Consider the following 20,494-nt stretch of genomic DNA (forward strand, 5'->3'; position numbering starts at 1 on the left):
TAATGTGGAAAATTAGCTCTGCAACTTTCATTTTATGGAACAGTGGTGGCTCACTTTCACACAGTGGCTGGGAGATACATCAAAATCATTCCAGTCCCAAAGGAATGACACCACATAAAACAGCTTCAGAGAGAAGCAATGGGTGGTTTGGGTGAAAATGCTGTCCTTCAGGAAAACTCAGTGACTCTCCTAAGCAGCTCTGTGATGAAAGGAAAGAATCAGAGACTCAAACAAGAGACTCAAATGTTTGAAAACTCAAAAGCATCGCATTATGAATAATAAAAGCAGCCAGGTATAATCCTCTGACTGAAACTGTGCTGAAGATGATGGATTTGACTGCTCTGTTTAGGACACAATGGTGCCTGGGGATGAGACAGGAAGAGTGACTCAGAAAATGAAGACCACGCAGACCCACAGTCAAAAGTCTGTACAAAGACTCATAGCAACGCTGCTCACGTAACTGCTTCCCTTGCAAAGGTTCACGGAGAAGCCAGTGCAGGTAAAATTGTACAGCTCCAGGGATGAAAGTCCAAACGAGCAAACAGTCTGAAAATCCAGACCTCAAAGGTGATGTTAAAGAGCTAATCAAAATTATTACACATTATGACACATTTATTGAGGAAAGAGATAAGTGGCAAGCTGGGATATGGCTCTGCCAAATCCTAGTTCAACTGTAATTATAATTTGACTATTCAGCACAAGGGTTGGGGGGGGGAATAAGTGAAATATTCTCTTGGAATCAATTGGCTATGTAGAATTGACAAAATGAGTATTTAATATTTTGCTCTTATTTATTGTGTGCTACAAACACTTTATACCAACAGTTATAGTAAACTTATGTACAAAAAAATTTTACTTTCTGCTAAAATTCAGATCCTGACTATATAATAATGGGAGCATGGGAAGAAAACTTGGCAGGAAATCAGTTGAGGAGGTATCTTGCTTCTTAGAAATGGAGAAATATAGCTCACCAGTATAAAGCTGAAGCACAGCTCCCACAGAAGATGGTTAAAGATTTGGAGAAATAATTATGAGAAACAATGTTTTCTACTGAAGCTAATTATCTCTCTTTTTTTTTTTGGTCTTTTTCATTTTTACCGGTACCAGGGATCGAACTCACGACCGCCTGCTTACAAGGCAGGTGCTTATGCCACTGAGCTAAATCCCCAGCCCCAGCTAATTATCTCTTATGAGAAAAAAAGTCAAGAAGGTATTTTACAGTTTTCTCAACTAAGAGGAAGCCCAAGGAGTTAACTAGAAAAAAAAAAAAAAGGTCACAACAGACTAAACTGGCAGAAGCAGAGTTTAAATCCTGATCTTCCCAACTTGCCCTGCAGTCCATCCATTAGCACCTCTCCAAACACCCATCCCTGGTCCCTGGCCCTGGGCCTGTGGATTTTTCATGGCAAGAGAGACTTCTCATAATTGAGGTGATGAATCTTGAGGGATAAAGATTATCTTGGGTTAAGCAGATGGGCCCAGGATAATTACTTGAGCCCTAAGTGCAGAACAACTTCTCTAACATAAAGCAGAGACAGCGGTGGAAGAGGAACCCCAGGAGGCTACATGTGTGAGATGGGTTTTATGTGCTATTACTGCCTCTGGAATGTCCAGACACAAAGCCGGAAAGAGGCTTCCAGCAGCCAGTAGAGGCCCCCAGCTGACCAGCAGCAAGTGAACGTGGACATAAGCCATGGGTCGTAGAGCTGGAAAAAACTCACCAGTACCTGGATACACTCCTTTCTAAAAGCCCACCCTGCCCATACCTGGGGAATAGCTCTGTGGTGCCTACAGCAGGAAGCCAACTGAGCCAAGCTGGACTTCTGACCTGAAAACCTGAGATGACAGGTCCATGTGTCTCCACAAGTTAAACTGTGATGATGTGTGCAGCAGAGAAGATCTCATAGCATGAGTGCATGAGCACAGGCCCGAGTGATCGTGAGCACCAGGAAGGATGGGGAATGTCCTGTGAGGACCCCTGGGTGCAGGATCACCCCAGGCTTGACTCCATTTTCAAAGCAACCAACCCCAGCCCACGGAGGTCTGTGTGCATTCTTTTCCCTTAATAGCCGTGTCTGTTTCTCTCTTCTGAGTTGGACTGCTGCTATCAAACTGATCTTACGTACGTTCTTACTGAGGTTGGGTAGAGTTACAATTCCTAAGGTAATATTTTAATGTATATCATTTAAATATTTTTATGTGATTGTCACTTCCACTTCCACGGGCTCAGTGAGTGAGGTTAGATTTTATAAGGATTGCATTTGGATGACAGTAGAAGGCCCATTATTACTAAAATTACAACTGAACTTTGGCATAACCGGATTGGAATGAAAGAATCGTGTCCATATCTTTATCTATGAGCTATTATTAGAAATCTGCAAATGTAAATTTTTATCTCAATATATTTTGATGAGTTTTAAACACACACTGAAAAAAACCCTAAACAACACTTCTAATTAAACTTTATTATATTTTTATTTAGCTAACTGTAACTGCACAGATTACTTCAGGGGGCTGGCAATGTGCAATTATTTTTTATTATTTTGTAAATTACTTTTAAACGTCATAATTTTGTTTAAGTTATTTTCCATTAAAGTGTTCCTAAGTTTTATGCACTGAAAATAAAAGTTTCATATACATGGAAATCAGTGTATATAAGGCTATCTATATTTGGAAAACAATGTCAGAAAGTATAATTCTGACAAATCTCAGTAACAGTGAATATAGCATTAATTAATGGCAGTTCAACTAAAAGTGATAAACCATAGTTCCTTTCAGGGAGACAGAATACAGGTAAATCTGTGGTCTATGAGGAGAGACAGAGACATACATACATACAGACAGACAGACAGACAGACAGACAGAGATGAGAGATACAGAATGCAGGGAGAGAGTTGCTTGTGTTATCTCCAGCAAACTGCTTGGTACCAGAGACCAAGGATGAGCCCCAGATGCTAGGCTTGGTCTCCCCATCACTGGAGTGGGGAGTAGGCTGGAGAGGCCAGGGAGACAGACATATAAACAAATTACTGCTATATGATGCAATATCTGTAATTACCGGGGTGAGCGCAGAGCCTCATGGGAGTGCTGCAGAAGAGGCAGAAAATTTTATCTAGAGAGGCTGAAGCAAAAGAGGGAATCATGAGCTGAATTGAAACAAGACTTGGAAATTCAGCTTCCCTGTAGATTGTATACAATGTTCAGAGAACCCAGAAAAGCACAGAGTCTGTGCTTTTACCTCTCAAGTTTCAACGAGAAATTGGACAAGTGCAGCTGTCTCTGCTGTGTCTTTGGAAAGCAAAGTAAAGTGGAATTGGAAAGACTGGACCATTATACTCAGATCCAGTGCACACTACACTGTGGCTTAGCTGTTTCCAGAATTAGGAAAATTACAATTAATCCTAACCATGTTGCTTATGTCATAGAACAATTTTAAAGATCGAATTGGATAACATATGTGAAAACATTTGGAAAGCACTGGGTGCCTCAATACACCCATGTAGACCGAGACATTCCTCTGTGGGGTTGCTTGGGTGGATGTTAATTACTGCCATGCACTGAAAGACCCACCCTTGCCAAAGTAATAAAACTGTGTGATTCTTTACTATTCCATAGCATGCGTCTTCTCAGGCTTTGCATGTCTGACTCCTCTGTGATTTCCTCGCATCTTGGAAGCATACGCTGGGATACCCTTTGTTATCCCAGGCTTGCAGAAAAATGAGGAAAGAGAAAGAAGAAGGCCCAGGACACGGGCCGGGTCAGGACTGGGGCTCCTACCCTGTCTTCAGACTACTCCCTTCTACACGGAGCTCACAGAGAACCAGGGGCCTGGCAGTGGTGCACTGTGACCCTCACCCTCATAGCCACTCAGAACAGACAAAGCTGTGTGGTTCTCCGTACAAAGGCTCACAGTGAGCACAGTTCATTCTTTCCAACAGTCAGCTTTGGGGTGGGGGTAGCTTGGGACTCTCAGTTGCGCAAGAGGAGGACTCCCTGACTGCTGCCCCTCCGCCTGTGCTCCGGGCCTTTGACCTCCTCCCGGAGACCTCACAACATCAGGACTTCCTGTTCTGCTCTTGTCTCTTCAGGTACAAATTTTCCTTCCCCCTTTGCCCTGCATAAATATATCTCATCCTTAATCTCTGCTCAAGTGCAATTTATCCCACATCCCAGAAGCAAGACATTTCTCCCTCTTGAAGTCATTTGGTTTAGACTGGTGGGAAAGAACCCAGGCTCCTGAGCAGCCTGCCTGCATCTGACTCTGAACCCTGTTACCTTCGGCAGTCTCTCTTCCCCTGGCCCCTGGTGTGAAAGGTCTTTGGAGCCAACACTAATAATGCTTGATCATTACAGAGTCATTAAAAAAGACTTGTGACAAGTGCTGTTGTCAGGATGAGGGTCCCCCGAAAGTCTGTGTTAAAATCTTCAGCACCAATATGGTGCATTAGGAGATAAAGTCTGGTGGGAGGTCCAAAGGTCACTAGGGTATCCCCCAGGGACTGGAGACCCTGGCCAGCCCTCCCTTGTAAGCAAATGGACCCACCACGGTCCCCTGTTGCAAAGTGCTACACATGTCACAGGCCCAAAACTATGGTACTGCCTGATCTTGAAGTGAAAGTTCCAAGACCAGGAGCCAAAGTAAATTTCTTCTTTACCAGTTTAATTATCTCTAATATTTGTTATAGTGGCAAAAAGCTAATGACAGACAAGTGATATCAAGTTTTAGGGAAATTACTCTACTTGAAAATGTGGAGGAGCCTTTGATTACCGAGAAATTCAGAGGAGTTTGGAAGGGCAATCCCGGGAAAACTCAGCCTGTAGCAGAGCTTAAGGGGTGATTCTGGTAAGAATCAAGTATAGAATGTTAGAAATGCAGAGAGTGCAAGCAAGCTGTCACGATGAGGCTTTCAAGGAAATGAGGATTGTGTTGGGAACCAGACTAGAGCCCATCCTTACCACACCATGGCACAGAATATGGCCACATTTTGTTCATGCCCGAGACTTTGCAGCAAGCCAACCTTGACAGTTGACAGAAGAGATTTCAAGACAGCAAAGCATTCGGTCTGCCGCACAGATGTTACTGCTTTTGGCCAAATTCACAGTGAGATTGTGGGGGTGGGGAGTAGAGTGGAAAGATTTGAAAAGTTCTCAGCCTCACCAGGAAAGAAACACCTATAACCAAGGAGGGCATAGCTGCTGAGGAGATTAACAATGATAAACAGAAGCCAAACACTCTCTGCTGGTGCAGCGGAAAGCATCTCAGGAATCTGCAAGCATCACACTCATCACAGGCTCAAACTCTTTGTTTCAAAGATTTTCCAAGGCAGAGTCATTTCAGAAAAGAGCACAAGAGTGCCCAGTGTACCCACAGCCACCTCAGAGTTCACTGCCCTGCATTTAGCCACAGGCATGACAGATGTGATTCAAGCCAGCCCAGGTCCAGCTTAGGTTGGCAGTGAACCATGACATCATTCGTGTGATGCTGATGCAGAATGCAGGAGTTGTGAGGCTATGATAATTTCTACAATGAGAATTACATGAATGCTGGCCACACACTCAGAACAGTTTAGACAGAGCAGTGTTTTGTTATACTCCATGAGCTCATGATACTCAAAGAAGCCAAGGGTTGGCGCATCAGTCACGTTATCGGGTGTGGACAGTCTGCCAAACTCTCTTCTTCCCTTGGGAGGTCAGGCATGTGTGTGGAGTGGGAACCCCTGAAAATAGCCCATGGAGTGTGTGTAAGGGAGCTATGGCGGCAGTGGAGAATCCAGGAAGGCAGAGATGCCAGTGCCATGCAACACCATCTCAGTGATTTTCCTCCTCACTGAGACAAAACACCACACATCCAACCCAGAGGAGAAGAGGGTCATTTTGGTTCAAAGTTTGTAGAAGTTTCAGTTCTTGCATGGTTGGCTGTCTCCAAGGCAAAATGGCATGACAGAGGAGAAGCAGCTTACATGGTAGCCAGGAGGAGAGAGTGAAGAGAGGGACCAGGTCATGTCCCCAGTGTCTCCCTTTCCATACCAGACCCCACCTCCTAACAACAAATCAGCTATAAACCTGTTAAGCAGTCACCTTCCCAAGCCCTACCTATGAGTGCATGAGGCTCTTGGGGACACCTGGACATAAACTGTAACAAATGTCCACCATGGAAAGCATGCAAAACCCCCCCAAGAGAATAGCCATGTGGCTACAGCCAACAAAACTGTAAGAGAGGGCTCCCAAACCCTTGGGCACCCACACTTGACCACAGTGGGCTTGACCACAGTCAGCTACTGGCATGGAGCTTACTGTACACTGTTGGCCCCACAGGTTTGACCTTCTGTTGGGCTGATCCCTTCTTGCTGTTCTCTTCTTCCTCCTTCTTGGAATGGACATGTTTGCTCTGTGCCGCCTGTACTACTCTATCCTGAAAGTACGTAACTTCTATTTCTGTTTCTACAAGGGCTCACACTTGAGTCGGACCTCAGTCTTGGACAAGACTTTGGACTTTAAGCAAGTCTAAAAGATATTCCTTTGTTAATATCCAGATATTCCTTTGTTAATGACCTACCTGTTTAATGACTGTTTGGAAATAGAAGCCACTCCTTTGAATTACGACCAGTCCTTTTTTGGGAGGGGGACAGTACACCTTGTTTATACAGTACAGTAATTTCTGCTGATTGTACTGTATTGTAGTACTATAGTTCTATTACACATTGCAGTATTGCATGTAAGAGTTATGCAAATAAAAGCAAAGTCATCAAGCTGACTTTTTTTTGACCACGTCTCTGCTCTGATTACTTTCCTGTACATACTATATGTACCCTTCATTTAGCAGCCAATTCACTTAAAGACCTAGTAGTAGGACCACAACTCGGTATTAAGGAATGCCTACACTTTGGAACTTTTTGGGTGGAATAGATGTATTTTCCATTATGAGATGGACATAAATCTCTAGTGGCCAAGGGCAGAGTGTCACATTTGGGATGAAGGCCTCTCAAAGGTCTAAGTGTTAAAGTCACTGAGGTGTCTTGCAAAGGTAAGGGGGCACTGTTTTTCACAGCACTTGGTCAGATATGGAAGGCATAAAACAGTCCCATGGCACAAAGAACAGTCCTTTACCCCAGTAACTTTTGAATTATAAATGACAAATTCAGGATTTAACTCAATTTCTGTATCAATTAGTTTTTGATAGAGGCTGAGTAACCCGAAATACCACTAAGATAGGGTAAAAATTGTATGCTGTTACGTCAGCAGGTTTTTTTTTTTTTAACTGCAGGAAGATCGTACATCTTGTGGCAGTGCCACTCATGATTGTATATTTTGTGGCAATGTCACCTGTGATATGTGTTATGATTTAGATCTACATTATCTCCCAGATTCTCTTGTGTTCAGACGTGGGGTTTTTGGAAGATGCTTGGATGAGAAGTCTAAATTCATCAGTGAATTAATCCATTGGTGAAAGTATAGTCATTTCATGCCATTCTTGGGAGGAAGAGGAGGTCCTAGGTCAAAGGAAGTGACCATAGGGGCACGACCTTGGGGACTACATCTGATCCCTGACCCCTTCCTCACTTTCTCTCCCCTGTTCTCTCTGCTTCCTGTGCACATCATATGAATGTCTTTGCTCTGCCACAGCCTTCTCTAATGTACTGCCTCAGCTCAGGCCCGGAAGCAATAAGCTAGCAAAACTTTGACTCTAAAACCACAAGCCAAAATAAATACTTTCCCCTCTCACTTGTTATTATTCAGTATTTTGTTACCGTAATAAGAAGCTGACTGACGCAGTATGTGAGCCTCATGCATCCTTGAATCACTGCACATGAATCAACACTACATTTGCAAACATTCCACACCAGAGTTCAGACATTTGGAGAAACTTCATTACGGTCAGCCCTAGGAAATGAAGATTGTGTACATTTACTGTTGTTTCATTTCTTTTCTTAATGTTTTGGTGGAGATACTATATATACTTTCTAACTTACGCATGTAAGCAGATTATACCATCTATGAATGTTGTTTCAGGATGTTTAAGGATGTTTTAAAATTTGCAGGGATGTTGTGGCAGGTAGAACTGAGTTCCTGCCATAAAAGCTCCGACCCACCCTTGCCCTCTGGACCACCTTGGCAGCAAGCCTTGCCGAGCTGCAGATGCTCCCTAGAAGACCTCTGGACCCCAGCTCCTCATGGGTCTCCTCATGGGTCTGACCTCCTCTCTTCACGTGTTCTTCACAGAAGTGATTAGACTCACAAAAGCCTCAGTAACTTTAGCGTAGGTACCATGATAAAAATACAGTGTTAAATTTTGAGACCTCATGATATTTCTTGTAAGAGGCCTGGTCACTACTTATAAACAGCCTTGATTATTCACAGGCTGGAGGACATTTGTAACATGACCATAAATCCCAGAGAGCTGGACTCTGGGTGCAAGGATGACCCTACAAACTTAGGGGAGTAAGCAGATGTAACTTTTGCATTATCTGAAAAGGACATAAACAACATTGAAGAAAATATGAGTTTCGGATTAAGCGTAGGACATTTCTTATCGGGAGGAAGCCAACAGAGTAATGGCTAAGGACAGCACTTTGCAGCCAGGACCTCAGAGTGTGCCGTAATTTTGGCTCTGGCCAGCTTTCCAACTTCCCAAGTGTTGCTTATCAGCACTGTGTGAGGTTTCTAGTTTTAACTACTGATAGCAGCTGGCCTAGAGGGCTTTTGTAAGAATGAATGGAGTCATCCCAGGCCAGATATATAGAGGAATGTTGGGCAGATGGGAACCACCCAGTAAATGCTGGCTATTAAAATATTTCTTCCTGCGAAATTCTCTACATTTGACCACACTGTGAACCCATGAGAACCCCACAGAATTAAAACAGGACTTCTAGCAGACTGATGTGTGATTCTGCTACCCGGAGTGCAGGGCTGCTTTAAACCTCTGTCACTGAATACAGGCCAAGTTAAGGGGAAGAGCTCTAAAAGAAAACAAAAGATAGCAGAAAACTCCCCTCTGACAAACACAGACTAAGACAATAGGAGTTATATGAACATGAGTCAGATGTTCAGAAGTTTAGACAGTACAGAGCTTTGTTATCTGCCAGGAGCTCATAGTACCCAAAGAAGCTAATACAGGAGAACAATCGCTGACATACCAGGGATTTCCATCATATTATCAGGTGCTGACAGTTTGCCATCTGCCCTTGGCAGTGGCCCTGAGTTCACATAACAAAAAGTGGAAAAGAAATAGGGTGATCATTTGCCATTTAACTTTAAAAGTCCTATAAAATCTGAACCAACAATGAATCAAAGTGAAACCAGAAAGGCGGCCTGTGTGTGGCATTAAGGATTATTGGGTGTATTTCCTAGCTGAGAGACTGAATCCAGATAGCAAGGAGCTGGAGGGTTCAGGGACATCCACAGAGAGGACCCTGTAGAATGAACGTGAGTTGCTGGTGTACTTCAGCCTCTCAATGGGACACAGACTTCTTAGAGCTGCTTAATAAACCACCACCAATGGCTGACTGGAAGCAGCGGAAATTTCTCCTTTCGCGGTTCAGGGGGCCAGATATTTAGTGCCAAAGTGCAGGAAAGAGTGGCTCCTCCCGTAGGGCTCTGAGGACACTTTTCCATGCCACGCTGTCTGCTGGCTTCTGTCCCTTACCATGTATGCTTGTTGCTCCTTGCCTTGAGGCTGCATCGCTCGAGCCATTACCTGTGTGTTCTCATGACCGTCTTTTCCTCAGAGCTGACCCTGACATCCTCCTTTCCCTGTGCATCTGCAAGCCAACCTGCTCCTTCTTAGAAGAACCCTGATCATATGAGATCCAACTTAATGACCTCAGCTGGATTTCAGTACCTCTGCAAAGACCTCATTTCCAAAGAAAGTGACATCACAGGTCTAAGGGTTAAAGTTTCAACATCTCAATTCTGCTAATAACAGAGGGGAACTTTGCCAACTGCTGAAGAGAATTTATAGCTGGGCAAGTTCTGCCCGTTGGCGGAATGCTTTCATTCCTCAGATAAGCTAGGCAAATATATTTTACCTTTGGACTTGATTTTGGCTGTGATAATTCTCTTCTAATAATTTTTCACTCACTTTTACCTCAGGATTTTTCCACATCTTAGAGGAAACAATAGCTTGCCTTTATTTTAATTCTATTAACTCTTTATATGTGTAAACTATTCCAAGAAGACAAAATTACAAAGGCTCCTTGGTTAGACAATGCTTCCAGAGAAATGGGAGAGAGAATCTCAGCCACCCAGAAGTTCCTGGTCTCCCACTTTGCTGTGTGCAAAGAAGACTTCATCAGATGGGAGGATGAGGATGGGGCAAATGGGGATTCCTCACTTTCAAGAAAATAGAGACTAGGACGTTCTAGCCCCTTTTATGTTAAAAAGCAAGACAAACTTTGGTTTAAAGCTATTTCCCTTCCAACACTACAAATGTAAGACACAAGAAACAGCAGTAGCTCCCTGCTCTGGGTGTGCAGCACGGTCCCTTCCTCCTCTGTCCTTAGGGAAGGATAATTAGAGGTTTGCTTGTGGAAAGAATGGACTGTACTGTTTGTTATTTGCATCATGAATCAGCAGCTATGGCCTGGCCCATGCACCTGATCCAGAATGCTGCTCGCGTGGTGAGTAAGACTTTGTTGGAACACAAGGACACCTCTCCTTTTATCGCCCATGGCTGCTCCCCACCAGGGCAGAGTGGAGTGTTGGGACCTTTATTATCTGGCCCTTAGCAGGATAGAGGTACTAAACCTTTCTTTATGATAGAGAATTCTGTATAATGAATACCAAGTGACATGGCCCCCAGCACATGGATTGCAGGCAGTAACGCACAATGAATTTCTTAGTGTCACTTTTTTTTCCAAACTGGTGAGCTTAGTAACAAAACTTGACATCAGTGCCTATGGCCAAAAAAAGACCACATAGGACTCAAATAACTGAAAATCTCCAGTAATCATAAGAACATGGAGACCTGAAATCAGTACTCCTGCGAATCATATTCCCAGAACTGACAGAAAGGAGGGACTGAACCATGGTTTAGTAGCGCTTTCCAGGGCTTACGGAGGGGACAGAGATTTTTTTTTTCCTACTTTTGTTTATACCCACATTTCGGCGTTGGGATGAAGTCTGGCACGACTCCCTGTCACTGTCATTCTTGTAATTTTCCACCTCAGCAACCCACAGTAGGTGTTTGCAGAGTGCTGGAGGCCGTCCCAGCAGAGGATCAGACCTGGGTCTCTGGAAACATACCTGCCACTTGGTCCCAGGGGGTGAGCGCGGCTTTGCTCCAGCCTTCCATTTCTCTTCCTTCCAGGCTTCTTGTTCTGGCCTCGATCTCAGCTCAAGCTGTGCCCCTGGATGAAGGCAGCAGTCACACTGGCTACCTGGCTTCCCGACAGGTCCGCCTGGGCTCTGGCTCTGGGGCAAGAGAGCCAGGCTCCATCTGCCCGGTCTGTCTGCCCCCATCATTTTCCCCTCAGGGCACTCAGTCTCTGCCACTGAACCACAGGGACATCTACGTAACACGTTGGCTGTTTCCCTTCTGCTGAATCTGTCTTTCCAATGCACTTTCTGAGTTAACCAGTCTATCAGTACACTAGCACAGGACCCAGAGGGCTGCTGGTCCTTTCTGTCCTATGAGAATAATAAATAAATCAGCGTAGATCCAGCACTTGGAAGTGTGCCTGGCTATAACAAGCACCTCAGACAGGCCAGCTGTTGTTTGATTAAAGTGTGAGTCCATGGGGAAAGCTTCCTCAGTGACAGGTAGATGTCACAAGGCTTCTGGAACCCAGGACTTGCTTCCAATAGGATTCATCTTCAGGTGGCCAAAATATTATCCTCATCTGGTATCTCTTGAATATCTCTCCATTCCTGCTTTTAACTTGAGAAGAAATGTTCAGAAATGTACTTTTAAGTAAAATGAGAACGCAAGAATACCAGAAGTAGTCATTATTTTTATGTTTAAATCACTGAATTCAATTTTGCCAATCCTTCCCTTTTATGGATTTTATAGTGTTTCATTTTCTTAGCAGAATATCTTTTAAAATTTCTCATGCAGTAAGAATCATTTTCCTCCAAATATTAGCACTCAAAAGATGGCGTATTTATTCCTGTTCCCTGTGACTAATGTCATCTATTTTCCTGTGCTGATAAATTGTCTTTCATTCGGATGAGCTGGTGTGCGCTGCTCGCTTCTCAGCTTCTGGCCCCTCCATCACTGGCTTCCTGCCTGCTAAGCTCTCCGTTCAGCGGGCCCTGGGGAACAGAGCTGCAGGAAGGAGTGTGCTAGAAACCAGGAGTAAAGGATGCATTCTCTGACAACAGCCAGCATGGAGTGAGCCTGCCTGGAAGAGCACTTGGGACTAACACACACTGAGCTGTTGTTCTCAGCTTCTGCTGCAGAAGCAGCCGATACAGGATAGATAATAAGTAATCAGTAACTACTGGGAAATTTCAGGCAGAGGGCATTGTTCCAGATAGGAGATAACCTGTGATTTTTTTAGTCCTGGGCCTCTCTCAGATGAGATGAGTCTGGGACCACAGAATATCAGAACTGCTAAAACCTCTGCTAACTACCTGCCAGCTGGTGCAGTCACCCTCAAGCTTAGCTGAACTGACCCAAATGCTTGCTGTACTCTTTCCTCAAAGTAGAAAATGGCTTCTATGTCTTTGACCGTGAATATTCTTTAATGCTCCCAGAGCGTCTCTTGGCCTTTTCAGGGCAATAGCATTGGCCATGCCAGCAACGTCAGGGTCATGCTGACCACTTGGGAAGTGGAAAGGAATGTGAGGGGCCCACCTTGGGCAGTGTGATAGTGGCAGAACCTTTCAGCAGGGTAGAGTGGCAGCGGCTGAGATGATCGACCTGTGCTTGCAGAAAAGGAGGCCCCTGGCGTTCTGTCTGGTTTTCCTCCCACCTAGCCTTTGGTCTCTGCTCTCTAGATGTGCTTTTCAGATCCCGCACCTCTCATTCTAGGTCTGATTAGACTTGAACCCAAAGGCTGGCCACAGCTTCCGTGCAGCCGTTCCCAGCTCCTCGATTTCTGTCTGGGTCTGATGCTCTTGACGCAAGCCTCTGGTCAAGTATTTGATGTAAGGGTGAAGCCAAGATTTGCAAAGCACACCTAACCCTTCCGGGTTGCCATATAATGCAGAGACAGCGAGGGAAAGGTCTGGGGGTATGGTGTGCCGAGGGTGTGTAGGGCACTGGGTTCAATGCCCAGCTGTGAAAAGTGATAAATGAATCTCTTTACACTCCACTGGCTAAACTCAGGCTACTCTGTTGGCAGGAGGGTTTCAGGTCCCATCACAGTCAAACCGGGCGGCAGCTCAGGGCTGACTCCAGAGGCAGCAGCCACCTCTGGCCAGTGCTCTCCGAAGTGTCCTCAGGATACCTCGATGGGAGGAGACGAGGCTGGGTCATAGGAAGAGAATAAAGAAGAAAGAATGATGAGGTGTGCTGGACTGAAGCCACACGGCCTTGGGAGAATGAGTGCCTTGGTTACTCCACACAATAGCGACTCTCAACTCCCTTGGAATTCTAACAGCTTACTGTTACCCGCTGGATTATCCAGTTTGACATAACAAGCTCCACCCCTGCACTTGCATAAAAAATATTACACAGCATAGACTCATTTGATTTTTAAAATAAATGTGAGCAAACACGAACCTTATTGCACGACTTGGCAGCAGCCCTTGAAACAAACTTGTTCAGCTAAAAGTAACAATAATTTGTAACCAAGGCAAGCAGTTGTGCAAGGCAAGACCCTGAAATGTCCCCAAAATGCCTAAGGGCCGTTCTGAAGACAGGAGCCCCGGGCACGTTTCCTGTAATTGGGTTTGGGGCCTTCTCCTCAGGCTCCTCCCATTATTGGAGCTAGCTTTGGTTATGTTCCATCCTTTCAGCAAATGCTCCTGGTCTTGGTCAGGTGGGTCTCCTCCCATCGATGTATCCTGAGGACACTTCTGAGAGCACCCTTGGGGGTGGCTGCCACCTCTGAAGCCACCCCTGAGCTGCCTCTGGATTTTACTGTGATGGGACCTGAAACTCTCCTGCCTAACAGTTCTGTTAAATGCACCTGACATGAATAATTCTGGGAAAAGGGCCATTTTGCTGGCCTCCTTGACTGATATTTGGATAGAGCAAAGAAAAAGGAGACATGAAATGACATGGACAGGAAAATAAAATAAAAATAAAGGACCGTAGCAAACACTCTTCCTCAAATAAGCAAACTTGCAGCAAGCAGCAGACGATCCAGGGAGAGAACCAGCCAGCCAGCGTCTCCCGAGATCCGCGCCATGTTGGAACTTAGGCTGCTGGGCCACAAAGCAACCCACTTGCTTTCCTGTTAGGCAGCCCTGAGCCTACTAGGGCTCAGGCTGAGAATCAAACATCCCACCCCCACCCTGCCCCCACCCCCACCTTCCTTAGCAACTGGGGACAAAGGTCTGAGCATCTCTTGGGAGGATGACCATATGCAAATACAGCAAATATGAGGATTTCCTTCTACCATCTCTCTGAAGGCAAATGTTGTTATCACTGTTTTGCTTTGTTCTGATTAATTGTATTGCTCTATTCAATATCCTGTTTTGATAAGTTCTATAATGTTCTATATTTTGTTTGATTTTGCTATACTTGATTGAAAGAACAACTATTGTGAAGATAACGAGATATACTATGGTACCTGTTACTGTTATCCCGGAAACCTGCTGTGACATTCTGTACCAATTTCACTGCACTGTCTCATTTGGCTTTGTTCTATCTTGTTCTGTTGTATTTTACTACCTTTAAAATAATAAAATAAAAAATAAATAAGCATACTTCACTCTACAGAGCATGTTGAGTAAAAGGATCCTGGAGTCAGACTAAGACTGTGTCCTGGGGGACAGAGTCCTTCTGGGAGGTTCTCACCGGGCTGTTAAACATGGCCTTCCCTGGTCTGGAGCTGCTCTAGCTAAGCAATTTCTGCCGTGATGGCACACGAGCTCCAGCCTGGTCTTCTTTAAAAGAGAAATGTAACATCTGAAAATTTTTATTCTTCCTGCTTCTTTGAAAGCCCCCTCTACATCTTATTTTGCATGCACACGCACACACGCACACACACACACACACACACACACACACACCTGCCCCCAAGTACCCATAAGCACTGGATTTCCTGTGCTCACAGCCTGCCCAACACACCGGGCATGTGATCACGGTGGTACTGGCGTGTAGGTGAGTCTGAGGGCACGGGCAATTCACACCTTCGCTGGGACTTTGTTTTCTTGAGTGTAGAAAGGATGGCTCTTTATTGGTAGTGCTGGTGAAAGGGTCAGACGAGCTAACAAAGCCCCCGCCCTGGCCCATCACAGGAAGCACACACAGGAGGCTCTTTGCTCAGAACCTACTTCCACACCCACCTGTCCAACTCCCTCACCCCATGGGCAGAGAGTTCGCTTAGCCCGTCTCAGGCTCCGGCATAAACACGGGAGATGACCGGAAGCTACTCACTGGAAAGACCCAAGAGGGAATGGCAATCAGCAGACTCTGTTGATGACTAAAAAGAAAATGCCACAAAGTTCTAGTGAAAAAACTGCTGAGAGAAAGCTGAGTGAACTAACGGAATTATGACTTTGTGAAGTTGAAATTAACTGCTGTCTTATCTAGTTTTACTATGCTGAGTTCAAGAAAAGTTTAAAGTCATTTTTGTGGTAGTCCTGGGATTGGACCCAGGTCCTTGCACTGAAGTACACCCCCACTCCCCTCCCTTTAAATTTGGGGGTAGTCTCATGAAATCTCTAAGTTCAGGCTGGATTTGTGATCCTCCTGTCTCACCCTCCCAGAGTCCTCAGATAACAGGTGTGTGTCACCATAATGGTTTAAAGTCATTCATACTATAAGTGCTCAGTTAAATGCTCATTCAGTTCAGAGTCTTTGAGGGGACCAAAATTTCCCTTATTTTTAGAGAAATTAAATTGTTTATTTAAGGTCCAAAATAAATCTAATTCTCTTTGTGAACAAAAATTTTAAATTCATTTACTGAAATTAATTTTGATCCATTAAATAACCTTGGACTCCAAGAAACGTCCAACTCATTAAGCTTTAACTATGCAGCCAAATCCAAATAGTGACTTTGCATGAATCTAGTCAATGATGTGGCTGGGAGTTTCATTCTCAAAACTAGTAGAAGATCAAATCTGTAATAGAGATGGAGGTATGGCCGTACAAATTATCTTGCCAATATTTATTTCATTGAAATGTAACTAAACAGTTAATTCTCAAATCACTTTCCATAAGGAATAGAAAGATTCTTAGAAGGCTTTATAAAATGCAGCTTGCTAATATAAGTTATACAGAGGCATAAACAAGTAGTGGTAAATAAAGGTAAGCATGTGAAATACAACTAGAATGAACCTAAGAGGAAAACTCAGTTACATAATTCAGTGATTTTGGTACCACCTTTTAAATAAGGAAAAGGAAAAATTGTTGACTTTTTATAACTAATGTTTAACTTTTTACTTTTTCTGGTTTAAACTTTGCCTGTTCAAAGGACATTCCAGAAATATTCCAATGCATTTTTTTAAATATTCTGAGTTGTCCTAGAATCAAAGTCAGAACCCATTGTTAATGAAAGTCCTGTTGTGCTCCCAAACAATCGTGTCATTGGAAGGTCCTGTACCAAAGTGGGGGGCAGGTGAACTCCCAGGAGGTGACAGAGTTTTCTATGAGGACTGACACAGAGCTACGTCTCCATGTATACTTCGGGGGTTCTGACACAGGGTCTAACTGTATGTGGAGTCCAGGCCATGCTGGAACAACTCAGCCCAGCTAGCCTCGGACTCAGGGTCATCCTGCCTCAGAGCCCCCAGTGCTGGCCCTGCCACACCAGGGTCCATCCATACTCTTCAACAGGAAAACATTTTTCTAGGAATTGCTTATAACTTACTGTTTATAGGCTTCTAAGGCTTCAAATATGCTATCCACTTTCTTAATAAACCATTGTTTATGCACAAGCTTTTTCCAATAAAGCTTGTTTTATTGTTGAGGTATTAGTCTCAACAAAAACAAATCCCCTTGAAAATTTCAGGAATACTTAATGCATAGGTAAATCCACCTGCCCCAATCTTGAATTTTTTCTAAATAAGTCTTGCTTTCATGTATCCAGTCCCATTTTCTTTCCCAGGGAATCATTAAAATATCCCAGCAATTGCAGCATTTTGGAAAAAATAAATAAAACTGCAAGCATTACAACAAAAATATACATAATTCAAAAATCATTTTAAGCCACAGACAGTGAAAAATCACAAGCTGAAGGACTTATTTTTTTTCGGTCTTTCTGAGACAGGGTCTGACTATGCGGGTCAGGCTGACCTTGAGCTCACTTGGTATGTACCCCTGGCTGGTCTTGAGCTCACAGCGACCCTCCTGCCTGAGCCTTCCAAATGCTGGGATTACAGGTGTGAGCCACCGCGCCCAGTATGGAACATTTTAATTAGTAGTAGAGCTAGTTTGAAATTTTTAAAACCTCACATGATATTGAAACCTGAAATTATATTGTCCTCTGATCTATAGAAAATTTTTGGTAGGATTTGTGGTGTATCCGTTAAAAACATTATTAACATCAACAGTGCTTGCCTTCATGTCGCCAGTGGAAGACAAAACATGTTTATTCAACAAATAATGTTCTGAATGCCTCTTTACCAACCATGTGCTAATCATTATTGAGCACTAAAAACACAATTAAAAATGTTTCCACAAGGTTTTTGACTGTTTTTAAGACATATATTAAATTAGGAGAAGTTTTGAATAAATACAAAAGTAGACAGAATCCTCATATACTCATCACCTGGTTTTAATAATTACCAAATCATCACCAACTACAGTTCTTCATAAAGCAAATTTCTGATGTCCTAATATTTTATCTGCGGTGTTCAGAATTTACACTGATTTTAAACATATGTGTGGCATCATTGTGCCATTCCCCAAATGAAAATAATTAGGGTTTAAATTCCTCTGATTGCTTACAAATTTTTAAGTAGTTTTTTTGCCCAGGCTCCACCAATTTTCCAAGTGGTTGAGAAGTTTCCTTTAATCAGTAGTTTCCTTTTTGTTTTAGTTTTTGCATCTCCAGAAATGCATCCAAGGACAAGGGCTCCAGTATATGTCATTTATTTGGAAAGTGCAAGGGATGTTGTCAGGGAGAGAAAGCGGTACAGGGAACCAACAGCAACGGACAGTGGTGAGGGAGGAGTCAGCAACTTACCAGGGGTGACAGAAGCCAATCCTTCGGGGAAATTGTTGCACCTGGATTCTTCTTTTTTCCCCTCAAGGCCCACTCTTCAACCCTCTTCCCCTCCTTATTTACAAAAGTATTGTTTCCAGTTTTTTCTTCAGGTTTAGAATTATATGGTTGGTACATCTTTTTCTTTCTTTCTTTTTTTTTTTTTTTTTTTTTTTGTCTTTTTCCTTTTTTATTGGTACAGGGATCGAACTCACGACTGCCTGCTTGCAAGGCAGGCACTTATGCCACTGAGCTAAATCCCCAGCCCCGGTACATCTTTTTCTCATATTCGTATCTTGGTTATGTAGAACATAAACATAATTACTAAGTGGCCATGTCCTGTAGTGTATATTATAGTTTCATAGTAAGTATTAATATTATTATATACAGCATGAGAATTGAAAGCAATTTAAGCGAGGTGTGGTGGTGCACACCTGTAACCCTAGCACTCTGGGAAGCTGAGACAAATGATCATAAGGTCTGGCGCAGTTTGGGCAATTTTACAGCATAGCAATTTAACAAAACTTGTCTCAAACGTTTACAAAAGGGGGCAGAGGGTGGCTGTGCAAAAGCCTTGAGTTTAATCTCCAGTACTGAAAAAAAGAAAAAAACAAGTATCTTAAAATGTAATTAGAATTCTTTTTATTCTTATAATACATACCACTGTATTTATACACCACTTTTCAATCACTTGAAATAATTCCCCTTTGTATAGTTAACAACTTTAATCCAGTAATTTTTATTTTGCTTTCAGTTTTTAGGGATTATTTTTAAAATTTATTTAATTTTAAATTATGTGAAATCTTCACAATTTCAAAATAAAATCTACCAAGTGTTCCCAGAAACTATATCTAACTCTGTTCCTTGGGCAAGTAGCTGAGGTTTTTTTCAGCTTTGTTTTGTTATGTCCTTGTTTTATAGTGATTTTTTAGTGTAAGCAAATGTTACTGCTGTACACTAGCAAAAAGAGCTTTGTTATGTTTGTGTTATGCCTAAGTTATATGACCAAAGTACCTGTAATGCCCTTATAGTGTTCTGTATGTACTTTTTTTGGGGGGGTGACCTAATTGATATGTTAATCATGCTCCCCTCTGTAAAGAATTGTAAATCCCTGGGAACCTAACCTAATTGATATGTTAACCATTGTTGCCCTCTACAAATAATAGATGTTGTGCTAAAATAAGATAACAAAGGATTGTTAATTACTGCTAGACTTCTCTGTCCTCTGCTAAGGGAAACAAAGGTCTTCCCCACTCCTTAGCAGATTTCCTGATGCACGACCATAACCCCTTAGTTTGTAAACTGTGCTTTCTACAAAAGGTCTGGAAAGTTTTGAGGGAGACACACAGCTTTTGCAAATTCCAACTGCACTGTGTCACTGACCCAGGATAAAATAAATCAACGCTGCTTTTAAAAAAAAAAACAAAAAAAAACATGTCCTGCCCCATTTTTTTTGAACTCAAGTTTGCGGGCTCATTTGTGGATTACAAGATTACATTTACCATGTTTTTAGATAAATGGTAGCATATTATATACTTCACTTCATTGTGCATTTTCTAGATACTATTGCACCCTGCAAAGTATGTGCAAAGGTAGCACATACAGAAAATCATTTACAGCCACACAATTCTCTACTGCAGGGAAGCATTTGGGTATTTCCTACACTGTTATCATGATTGGCCTCCTGTAGGTTATAAATGAGCTTTAATGTTTCAAAACCATACATTTGCTAAAACTTCACTTTGGAAATTGTTAGTAACTCCAGCAACCTAACACTAATGGGTTCAATGGGTTCCTTCTTTCTCAAGTAACCTCATCAGCTCTTTCACAGGCATCCTTAAGTAAGTCTCTTAAGAAGTTAGTAGGTGGTTGCAATATGGTGAAATAGTTATTTGGTCTTATTTGGTCTTTATCCCTATTTCCTGTCATACAGCTCCCCAGAAGCCTTTCAGGAAACCTGGGGTGTCAGGAGTGTCTTCTGTATCCTAACGAAATGTCTGGTGGCTGATAATCCCTAGATTGCTTTGGGCTAGAGGCTGACTGGAAAGACCAGAGCCTCCATGGATGAGGAGGAGCAGCAGGTTGAGTGGATTACCACTGGCCAGTAGTCATCATGGTACACAATGAACCCTCCATAAAAACACACTAGGACTGAGTGCGGAGAGCTTCCATATGGTGAACTCAGTAGATGCCCAGAGGGTACCTTATCCCCCGGAGAGGAGTGCAGGCCTTGCATT

At 43.1% G+C, this 20,494-nt stretch overlaps 1 long non-coding RNA gene across 2 annotated transcripts in view; it reads right to left on the reverse strand.

The window, feature by feature from the left end:
• The window catches only part of LOC134477025 (uncharacterized), a 42,840-nt gene that overhangs the window by 4,453 nt on the left and 17,893 nt on the right, over positions 1-20,494 (reverse strand). The window contains exon 1 of one of the 2 annotated variants that reach the window (XR_010048913.1): positions 6,295-6,595. The exons of the other annotated variant lie outside the window; for it this stretch is intronic. This is a non-coding gene — a long non-coding RNA (uncharacterized LOC134477025). Of the gene's footprint in view, positions 1-6,294; positions 6,596-20,494 lie in introns of those variants that run through there. 2 annotated transcript variants of the gene reach the window in all.

This window comes from Cavia porcellus, unplaced genomic scaffold (genome assembly GCF_034190915.1).
Source record: "Cavia porcellus strain 051 isolate PalLab524CR breed Dunkin Hartley unplaced genomic scaffold, mCavPor4.1 scaffold_7, whole genome shotgun sequence".
NCBI lineage: Eukaryota > Metazoa > Chordata > Mammalia > Rodentia > Caviidae > Cavia > Cavia porcellus.